Raw genomic sequence first — 9,457 nt, forward strand, 5'->3', positions numbered from 1 at the left:
ATGATGGCCAAAGTATTAAAAACCAGTTAAAAATTAATAAATACATTTACAAAGCTATTCTAGGATATGTTACTTGATCTCATCAGAGTTCTTTCATTTGGGATTCTGGCACAGAAAGTCTAATTTTTCAGAATAAATTATTACATTAAGAATATCTTTTTAAAAAATACTGATTGAAGATGGCTGATTGAACAAATGTGTTTACCCCCAAACCTCCATTAAAATAAAAATGAAAGGATTTTAAAAATTAAAAGGAGGAATAAATAATGATAGCAACAAAATTTTAGGAGCTGAAAATAGGACAACTGTTACCTCTCTTAGCAAACTGAGACAACTACGTTTTAAACCAGCAGAGGGGAAACCAAGAAGCAACCCAGTTCCCAAGATAGGCCATTTCAAAATCCCCTCTCCAAAATGCCTCTTCAAGCAGAAGACCTGAAGCTTCTTCCTCAGAAGGTATAGTGAAGGGTCTCTAAGCCAGAATTAGGGCCACCAGATACGATTAAGGCTGGGAATAGCATACTGAGAGCAGACAGATTTGACAAAAAGGTTTATATAATGAAGTGTGTGCTTTTCAGTCCATATTCCACCTCCAGAACACTGGCAGCTGGGTCTAACCAGCGCCTTTAGGGAGGACAGTAGACATTTACTCCCTAGAAAACTTGGCTAGACCAAGAAAAAAAATCTAAAGACAGTGACATTCCCGCCATATAAAGGGTCCAAACAGATCACCCTGAATGCTGAAGGCAACAATCTTCACCCACAGGGCCAGAATCATCAGACATCTGAAGAAAGCCTCTCCCAGGGAAGGTGGAGACAAAACACACAAAGAGAAAAAAACAACTTGAGAGGAAACAGATAAGAATATGCAGGGAAATGAAAGCTTAAAAAAAAAAGCTAGTAATATCTTCAGAGAGGTAAAAAGATAAAAGAAAAGGATGCTGTAAAAAAAATCATTAGAGAACAAAAAAGAACTGTTGGAAATTTAAAATATAATAATAGAATTTAAAAACTTAACAGAAGGTTAGATGACAAAGTTGAGGAACTTTCTGAGAAAATAAAACCAAAAGATAAGAAGAGAGCAATAGGAAAGGAAAGATAAGGCAACCAGAGGTTATATCTAGAAAGTCCCATATTCTAATAAACAGTAGTTCCAGAAAGAAGAGAAATAATAATGAAGAGGAACTCATAATAATTGAATAATTCAAGAAGATTTCCAAAACCAAAGGACACAAGCTGTCCCACCAAGAAACCTAGACAATAAATAAAAACAGACCAATGCCAAAGCACATCATTGTGGAATTTCAGAACCCTGAAATAAGCTTCCAGAGGGAAAAAGCAGGTGTCATTCCTGGAATCAGGTAAAAGCAGGTATCAGAACCAGGAAAATGAATGTTGGAAGACAGCGTGAGATGGTAATCATGAATCTGTAGAAAAGACATATAGTTTTCAGTTTCTGCAAAACAAAGTGAAACCGTAGGTAGAGAATCCTTGGGGACTGCTTGGGAGAGAAATTCTAATTCCAAAACATACATCTGTAGGAAAGGAAACTGAAAGCAAATGCTCAATGTTTTGCGGTTGGATTGAGAAATAGATTAAAGCAAGGATTTCTTCTTAATCCTTGGATAGCAACAAAACCACAATGATAAAAGCAGACCTGGGCCAGGCATCTCATAAGCACTTCCAACACACATCAGCTTGTGTATTCCTCATGGCAATCCGAAATAGGCAGAAATAATTACCACAATTTTACAGATTAAATTATGCTAATTAAGTAATTTACTCAAGGTTACACATAGTTGGTTAAGTAAAGAAGCTAGAAATTAAACTCCAAAACCTGTTCTTTTAACTGCTATGACATGAAGCCTTGAAAAATAATGTTCACATCTAAATATTTCAGTCACAGTATCTTTAAAGCTCAATATTTCTGTTAACACTGACTTTTTAGGGACAGCAGAAATAGATGTATCAGAAATCTATTTTATATCTTTATATTTTGAGAGAGAAAACAGGGAGAAAGGACAGAGATCAGCTTCATATTATTATAAAATAAAAAACTAGTTCATGATTTTCTCAGAAAAAAGAGTATCTTGGTTAGTTGGCAGGACTTCTAGGAAACCTTTTAAGAAAAGGAAAGCCTCAAAGATAAGGGTCCAAAAGGAAGTAGCAAATTTCAATTTTAACTGGCCTATCACTACCGTTAATGCCTAAACTTTTTTTTGGCAGTTGGCTAGTACCAGAATCTAGACCCTTGACCTTGGTGTTACAACACTGTTCTTTAACCAACTAAGCTAGCGATCCAGTCCAGTGCCCAAACTTAAATAGGGTTTTTTGCACAAGGCTTTTGATAAGTTGGCCTGGCAGCCATTTTTATTTATAAAAGCCCCCCCAATACTGAATTTTCCATATTAATGTGCTTCCATTGTTCTCAGTTGGGCCTGCAGTAACTTTAGCCCTCTTCCAGATGTTTCCTGACATCAGCATCCAAGATGTGCTGGCCAGCTGTCTTTAAAATTGCAGGAACTCTGTGTTGTGTGCATTAGTTATGCAAATGGAAAGCAAGGACAAGAAGCCAACATAGAGGATAAAAAAGAACTAGGGGATGGATTGGGCCAGGGCTTTACTGGCACATGCACTGTAGGGAGAAAGCCAAGACAGCAAGCTGTCTTTGATCAAAATCCCCAGCAGTCTTCACCACCACGGCCCAAGCAGAGGGGTGTCCTTAGTACCCAGGTCAGGCCTCGGTTTCTGGAAGCTTCCTCAGTCTGTTTTGGTGACTTAATAGAGCCACACTGAACATCCACAGCTCTGTCAACCATCTAGCCAGTTCCTCCTTTGCTCTACTTTGTCAACAGAGAAATATCTGCATAGACTGGAGAAAAATTCCCCTAAGTGTAGTCCTCAGTAATTTAATAGATGGTTCGTGAAAAAAAAGGGTGGGGCAGTGAAATGATTACTGTAATTCTAGTTTACGAGAATGGATTACTGTAATTCTAGTTTACGAGAATGGATTACTGTAATTCTAGTTTACGAGAATGGATTACTGTAATTCTAGTTTACGAGAATGGGGTTCGTGAAAAAAAGGGTGGGGCAGTGAAATGAGTTTGGAAAAAAACTAAATTAAACAAAGTTAAGCAGTTCCCTTTCCCAAAGCCCTCTCAGAGCCTCTGATGTGTTCATGTGCACTATGAATATCAGGGGGAACCATTTCTCTACCTGAGGAAATGCTGGACTGGAGGCAATGGAGGTTCTCAGTTCCAATCATCGTTTCAGGTCACAAACTGCCAACTAAATATCTTCGCTTATCTCTAAACTTAACACATCTATTACTGAACTCACAATTGTCTCTACCACCTGATCAGGCTCCAGCTTCCCCTTGCTGGGTTATGGCAATACCACCACCATTCTCGTAAACTAGAATTACAGTAATCGTCCTCCATGTTTTCTTGGTCCTAACTCCCACTATCGCCCATCTAATCAATCCTGCAGTGAAGGGACACTTCTTTGTCTTTCTAGTACCCACATGGGTACAGATCACCAGCCTCAGAACTGTGTCCCAGCTGATGACTGGACATTTCTGTTTGGGGCACTAAGAAACACCATACTTAGGCATGTCAGTCACTGAGTTCATGTCTTCTGACCCAACAGGCATTCTCCTCCCAACTCTCTATCACTCTCTATAATGCATAATCATTATGTTCTCAACAAGGCTGACAAAATTTCTTTTTTGTTTTTTGTTTTCTTGGTTGGTTTTGTTTGCTGGTTAGTTTTTTAATTGTGGTAAAATATATACATAACATAAAATTTACCATCCTAACCATTTTTAAGTGTACAGTTCAGTAGTGTTAAGTACATTTATATTGTCATGAAACCAATCTCCAGAATTCCTTTCATCTTACAAAACTGAAACTCTATGCTCATTATATAACAACTCTCCATTCCATCCCCAACCACCAACACTGGTGGCCACCATCCTACTTTCTCTATGAATTTGACTACTCTAGGTACCTCCTATAAGTGGGCTCATGCAGTATTTATCTTTTTCTGACTGGCTTATTTCACTTAGTATAATGTCCTCAAGGTTCACCCATGTTGTAACATGTGTCAGAACTTCTTTGCTTTTTAAGGCTAAATAATATTCCATTGTAAGTATATGCCACATTTTGTTTATCCATTCATCTGTTGATGGACCCTTGGGTTGATTCCATACCTTGACTATTGTGAATGCTGCTATGAACATCGGAGTGCAGACATCTCTTCAAGATCTTGATTTCAATTCTCATATATACCTAGAAATGGGATGGCTGGATAATATTGTAGTTCTATTTGTAATTTTTTTTTTTTTCTGAAAAGATGACTGGTAAGGGGATCTTAACCCTTGACTTGGTGTTGTCAACACCATGCTCACCCAGTGAGCTAACTGCCCATCCCTATATGGGATCCGAACCCATGACCTTGGTGTTATCAGCACCCCGCCCTCCCAAGTGAGCCACGGGCCAGCCCCTATTTGTAATTTTTTTTTTTTTCTGAAAAGAAGACTGGTAAGGGGATCTTAACCCTCGACTTGGTGTTGTCAACACCATGCTCACCCAGTGAGCTAACTGCCCATCCCTATATGGGATCCGAACCCATGGCCTTGGTGTTATCAGCACCACACTCTCCCAAGTAAGCCACGGGCCAGCCCCTATTTGTAATTTTTTGAAAATTCTTCGTACTGTTTTCCATAGCTGTTGCACCATTTTACATCCTCACCAACAGTGTACAAAGATTCCAACCTCTCCACAAATGTGTAACCTCATTAACAATTATCTTTCTTAATAATAGCCATCCTAAAGGGTGATACCACATTGTGGTTTTGATTTGCATTTCTCTGATGATTAGTGATGTTTGGCATTTTATATATTTGTTGGCTGTTTGTACATCTTTGGAAAAATGTCTGTTCAAGTCCTTTGTCCCCCTTTTTTTTGGTGGCTAGCCAGTATGGGGATCTGAACCTTGACCTTTTACCCATTTTTAATAAAGTTGTTTGTTTTGTTGTTGTTTTACAAGAAACAAGAAAACCATTCAGGCTAGGCTAAGTAAAGGATTTTTTTTGCTGTGTTGGTGGTGATAGCAGCTGAGTCTTTTTGTTTGTTTGTTATTTTGGAAGGATGCACAGTGGACTCACTCAGAGACATAAGGACAGTTGGGCCTTCTGCAGATGAGACCTGAGAAACATTAGGAGCACAGTGAGGCTGATTTCTCCCTCAGAGGCCACAAGCCCTTTCATTCAGTTTCTTCATGGTGCCTGCCCTATTTTCTCCTCTCTTCTTCCCTCTGCTGATTCACTGGACATCTGACTCCCTGTGGGCCCAACTCTACTGGACCGTTCAGTTCTAGTTCACGCCACCAAATAGCAGCTTACTGCTGTGTTTCTCAGAAAAATTTCCTTGGAGAGAAAGACTCTGATCAGTCCAGATCATCTTTTTAGCTAGTCTATACAATCATTGTGTCTTTTGGGGTCAGGTGTCTACCCAGGTCCAGTAAGACTTGGAGAAGTGCTTTCAGGCTTACAATATGCATGCAGAGCATAACCATTTAGAACAGGCAGGGGCCACCACTGCAGTTAAATCCTCTGGATTGGAGGGAAGGTCACTTCCACCTTGTATGAGTGGGTGCTAGGTTAGGCTCTGATGGACAGAATTGTTAATTTATTAAGGAAGCATGACTTGTGTTGAACAAGACAAGCTGGGTCAAGCACTTGAAGATGCTTTTGAGGTACTGAGGCAACATTCAACTGGAGATCTTCAGTACTCCCCAGATTACAAAAATTTCCTAGCTTTCATCAACCAGGGTCCTCATGTCAGAGGAAATTCCATCTGCTTTGGGGATTGCCTACAGCTGAACCTGTCTATAATAGGAGGGCCATAATAAACAGTGCTGTGGACTTCTATTATTAAGGGAGTATTCATCCATCTCTGCAGAACATAACTGAAAACCCACTGGTACAACCTGCTGTTCTCTAGCAAAACAAGAAAAAGGCAGGTAGAAGCTCTGACTGTTTGAATATCTTCACGAATCTGTGTGTAATCTCAAGATGGCATCTTGTATTCAGTGGGTTGATAAAACCAAAGGCATCTTTCAGTTTATATCAAAAAACAAAGAAAAACTTGCCGAACTTTGGCAAAAAAGAAAAGGCAATCAGAAGACCATGACTTACCAGAAAATGGCCAATGCACTGAGGAATTATGGAAGAACTGAGGAAACCATGAAAATCCAGAGAAAGCTAACTTACCAATTCAGTGAGGCCATTCTCCAGAGACTCTCTCCATCTTATTTCCTGGGGAAAGAGATCTCACAGTGTGCTCAACCTGATCAAGAATATCTCAGCTTAAATAACTGGAATGCAATATGCTAATCACCATGAGCTAAATCACCCTGGTTGCTAAATATACTCTCCCATTTTACGGTTTCTTGTCCTCAGAAATCCCTACAAGCTTCAGGATTTCTCTCTTAAAGCTAATACTGAAGAGAAAAAAACAAAAACAAAAACAATTTTGTTGTTGCTATCTTATCCAATATCATATAATCTATACTAACATGGTGGGAAATTCTGCCAATGAACAACTTGATTGTTTCAAATGATCAACCCTCATTTGAAAGCATAGACTAAATGTTCTTGCTCTTACTATTGTCTATGCAACCACTTTCTTCTAGATTAACAATCTCAGTACAGTTGATTCGATTCATATATTGATTCAAACATTTCCATGTCATATGCTCAAGTAAAACATCACTCTAACATATATCTGATGACTTTACAAAAAACCATTTACAAAAAATGATTGCATATGAGTGTTCTTGACACAATACATTCACAGCTTTTAAAACTTCAGTGGAAATGTCTGTTCAGGTCCTTTTGCCCCTTGCCCCCCATTTTTTTCCTTTATATCATATACAAGCAAATTTTTATTTTATTTTATTGAAGAGCCTGAGATCTGAACCTTGTCCATTATTGATTGATTGTTTTGAGATCTAACCCTTGCCCATGTTTTATTGGTTTTCGTTGTTGTTGTTGTTTTCTTGCTATTGAGTTGTTTGAGCTCCTTATATATTTTGAATATTAACCCCTAATTGGATGTATGACTTAAATATTTTCTCTCAATCTCTAGGTTGTCTCTGTACACTGTTAATTGTTTCCTTTTCTGGGCAGAAGGCTTTTAGTTTGATGTAATCTCATTTGTCTGTTTTTGCTTATGTTGCCTGTGCTTTTGGGGTGAAATCCAAAAATTCATTTCCCAGATCAATGTCATGTAGTTTATCCCCCTGTGTTTTCTTCTAGTAGCTTTAGAGTTTCTGGTCTTAATGTTTAAGTCTTTAATCCATTTTGAGTGGATTTTTTAATATGGTGTGAGATAAGGGTCCAATTTCATTTTTCTGCATGTGGAAAATCTAGTTTTCTCAACACCATTTATTGAAGAGACTGTCCTTTTCCCATTCCATATTCCTGGCATCTTTGTCAAAAATTAGTTGACCATACATGTGCGGGTCCATTTCTTGGCTCTCTAATCTGTTCCATTGGTTGATGTGTCTATTTTTTCCCCAATACCATGCTGTTTTAATTACTATAGCTTTATAATATAGTTTAAATCAGGTAGTGCGATACCTCCAGCTTTGTTCTTTTTTGCTCATGATTGCCTTGGCTATTTGGGTTTTCTTGTAGTTTCATATGAATTTTAGTATTTTTTCTACTTCTATGAAAAATGATATTGCGATTTTGATAGGGGCTTTATTGAATCTGCAGATCACTTTGGGTAGTAGTGACATTTTAATAATATCCTTTCAATCCATAAACAGGGGCTATCTTTCCATTATTTGTATCATCTTCAATTTCTTCTATCAATGTTTTATAGTTTACAGTGTATGAGTCTTTCACTTCCTCAGTTAAATTTATTCCTACGTTGGGGGTTTTGTTTGTTTGATTTGGGTTTTTTTTTTTTTTAGCTATTGTGAATGGGATTTGTTCTTTTTCAGATAGTTCATTGTTAGTATATAGAAAAGCTACTGATTTTTGTGTTTTCATTTTGTATCCTGCAACTGTACTGTTTTTGTTTATTTATTCTAACAATTTTTTGGTGGAGTCTTTATAGTTTTCTATATATAAGATTATGTCATGAGTGAACAGTGACAATTTCACTTCTTTTCCTATTTGAATGCCTTTTATTTTTTTCTCTTGCCTAACTGTTCTGTCAAGGACTTCCAATACTATGTTGAATAGAAGTGGCAAGAGTGGGCATCCTTATCTTATTCCAGATCTTAGAGAAAAGGCTTGAATTTTTCACCATTGAGTATAATGTTAGCTATGGGCTTCTCACAAATGTCCTTTATTGTGTTGAGGTACATTCCTTCTTTTTTCTTTATCTTTATCTGGCATTCCTTCTGTACCTAATTTGGTGAGAGTTTTTATTAAGAAAGGATGTTGAATTTTGTCAAATGCCTTTTCTACATCTAATGAGATGATTACATGGCTTTTGTCTTTGCTTCTGTTAATGAAATGTATCACATTTACTAATTTATGTATGTTGCATCATCCCAGCACCCCAGGGATAAAGGCATTTCTCACAAGAACACATACAAATGGTCAACAGATATATGAAAAAATGCTCAATGTTGCTAATCATTAGGGAAATGCAAATAAAACCACAATGAGATACCATTAAAAAAATTTAAAAATCCTCTGGATCACGAGTCACACTGCCTGGGATCAAATCCCAGCTTGCCACTTAGCAGTTGTGTGACCTAGGACAGGTTACTTAACATCTGTGCTTTGGTTTCCTTGCCTGTAAAATAGGTTTAATTGTGGTACTTATCTCATAGGATTATTGTAAGGATTAGATAAATTAATAACTGCAAAGCACTTACAAAACATCATTATCCCCTTTTAACGAAGGAAGAAATTGAAGCATAAAGAAGTTAAGTAATTTGCCCAAGTTCACATACTTAGTAAAGAGCAGAGACAGGATATAAACTCAGCTTCACAGCCAATGTCTTTTCTTTCAAACACTGTGTCAAAGTGATTTTACTTCCCAGTTGTAGGAAGCTTTCACTGATTAACTCCACCTGAGTTGATTACGTATTGATTCAATTATGGGCACAGTTTGGGAAGATGATAGAAGTAGGGGAGGAGGAGGGAGAGACATAGGGCCTTATATATGAAAAAAAAAAAGAACATTAAGAATCTTGATATAATAGTCAAAAGTAAATCAGTAGTAAAATCATTATAATTTTACTATTAATATTAGCATGACTTGTCAGAAGTGACACAAACCAAGTAGATTCACCTCTGTTTTATTTTGAAATGCAAATGTCAGAAACCTCTTCTGGAGTGTGTGTCCATGAGCAGGAGTGTGTGAGAGTATCTGTATGTGATGGGAAACGTGGATGGGAAGAGACTGTGTCCTAATTCTACCTGCCTCAT

General features: G+C 37.6%; 1 pseudogene; it reads left to right on the forward strand.

Moving 5' to 3' along the window:
• The first annotated feature begins 5,703 nt into the window (after positions 1–5,703).
• Positions 5,704–6,428, forward strand: LOC103599157 (annotated as a pseudogene).
• The last annotated feature ends 3,029 nt before the right edge of the window (positions 6,429–9,457 follow it).

This window comes from Galeopterus variegatus, unplaced genomic scaffold (assembly GCF_000696425.1).
Source record: "Galeopterus variegatus unplaced genomic scaffold, G_variegatus-3.0.2 Scaffold2870, whole genome shotgun sequence".
Classification (NCBI taxonomy): domain Eukaryota; kingdom Metazoa; phylum Chordata; class Mammalia; order Dermoptera; family Cynocephalidae; genus Galeopterus; species Galeopterus variegatus.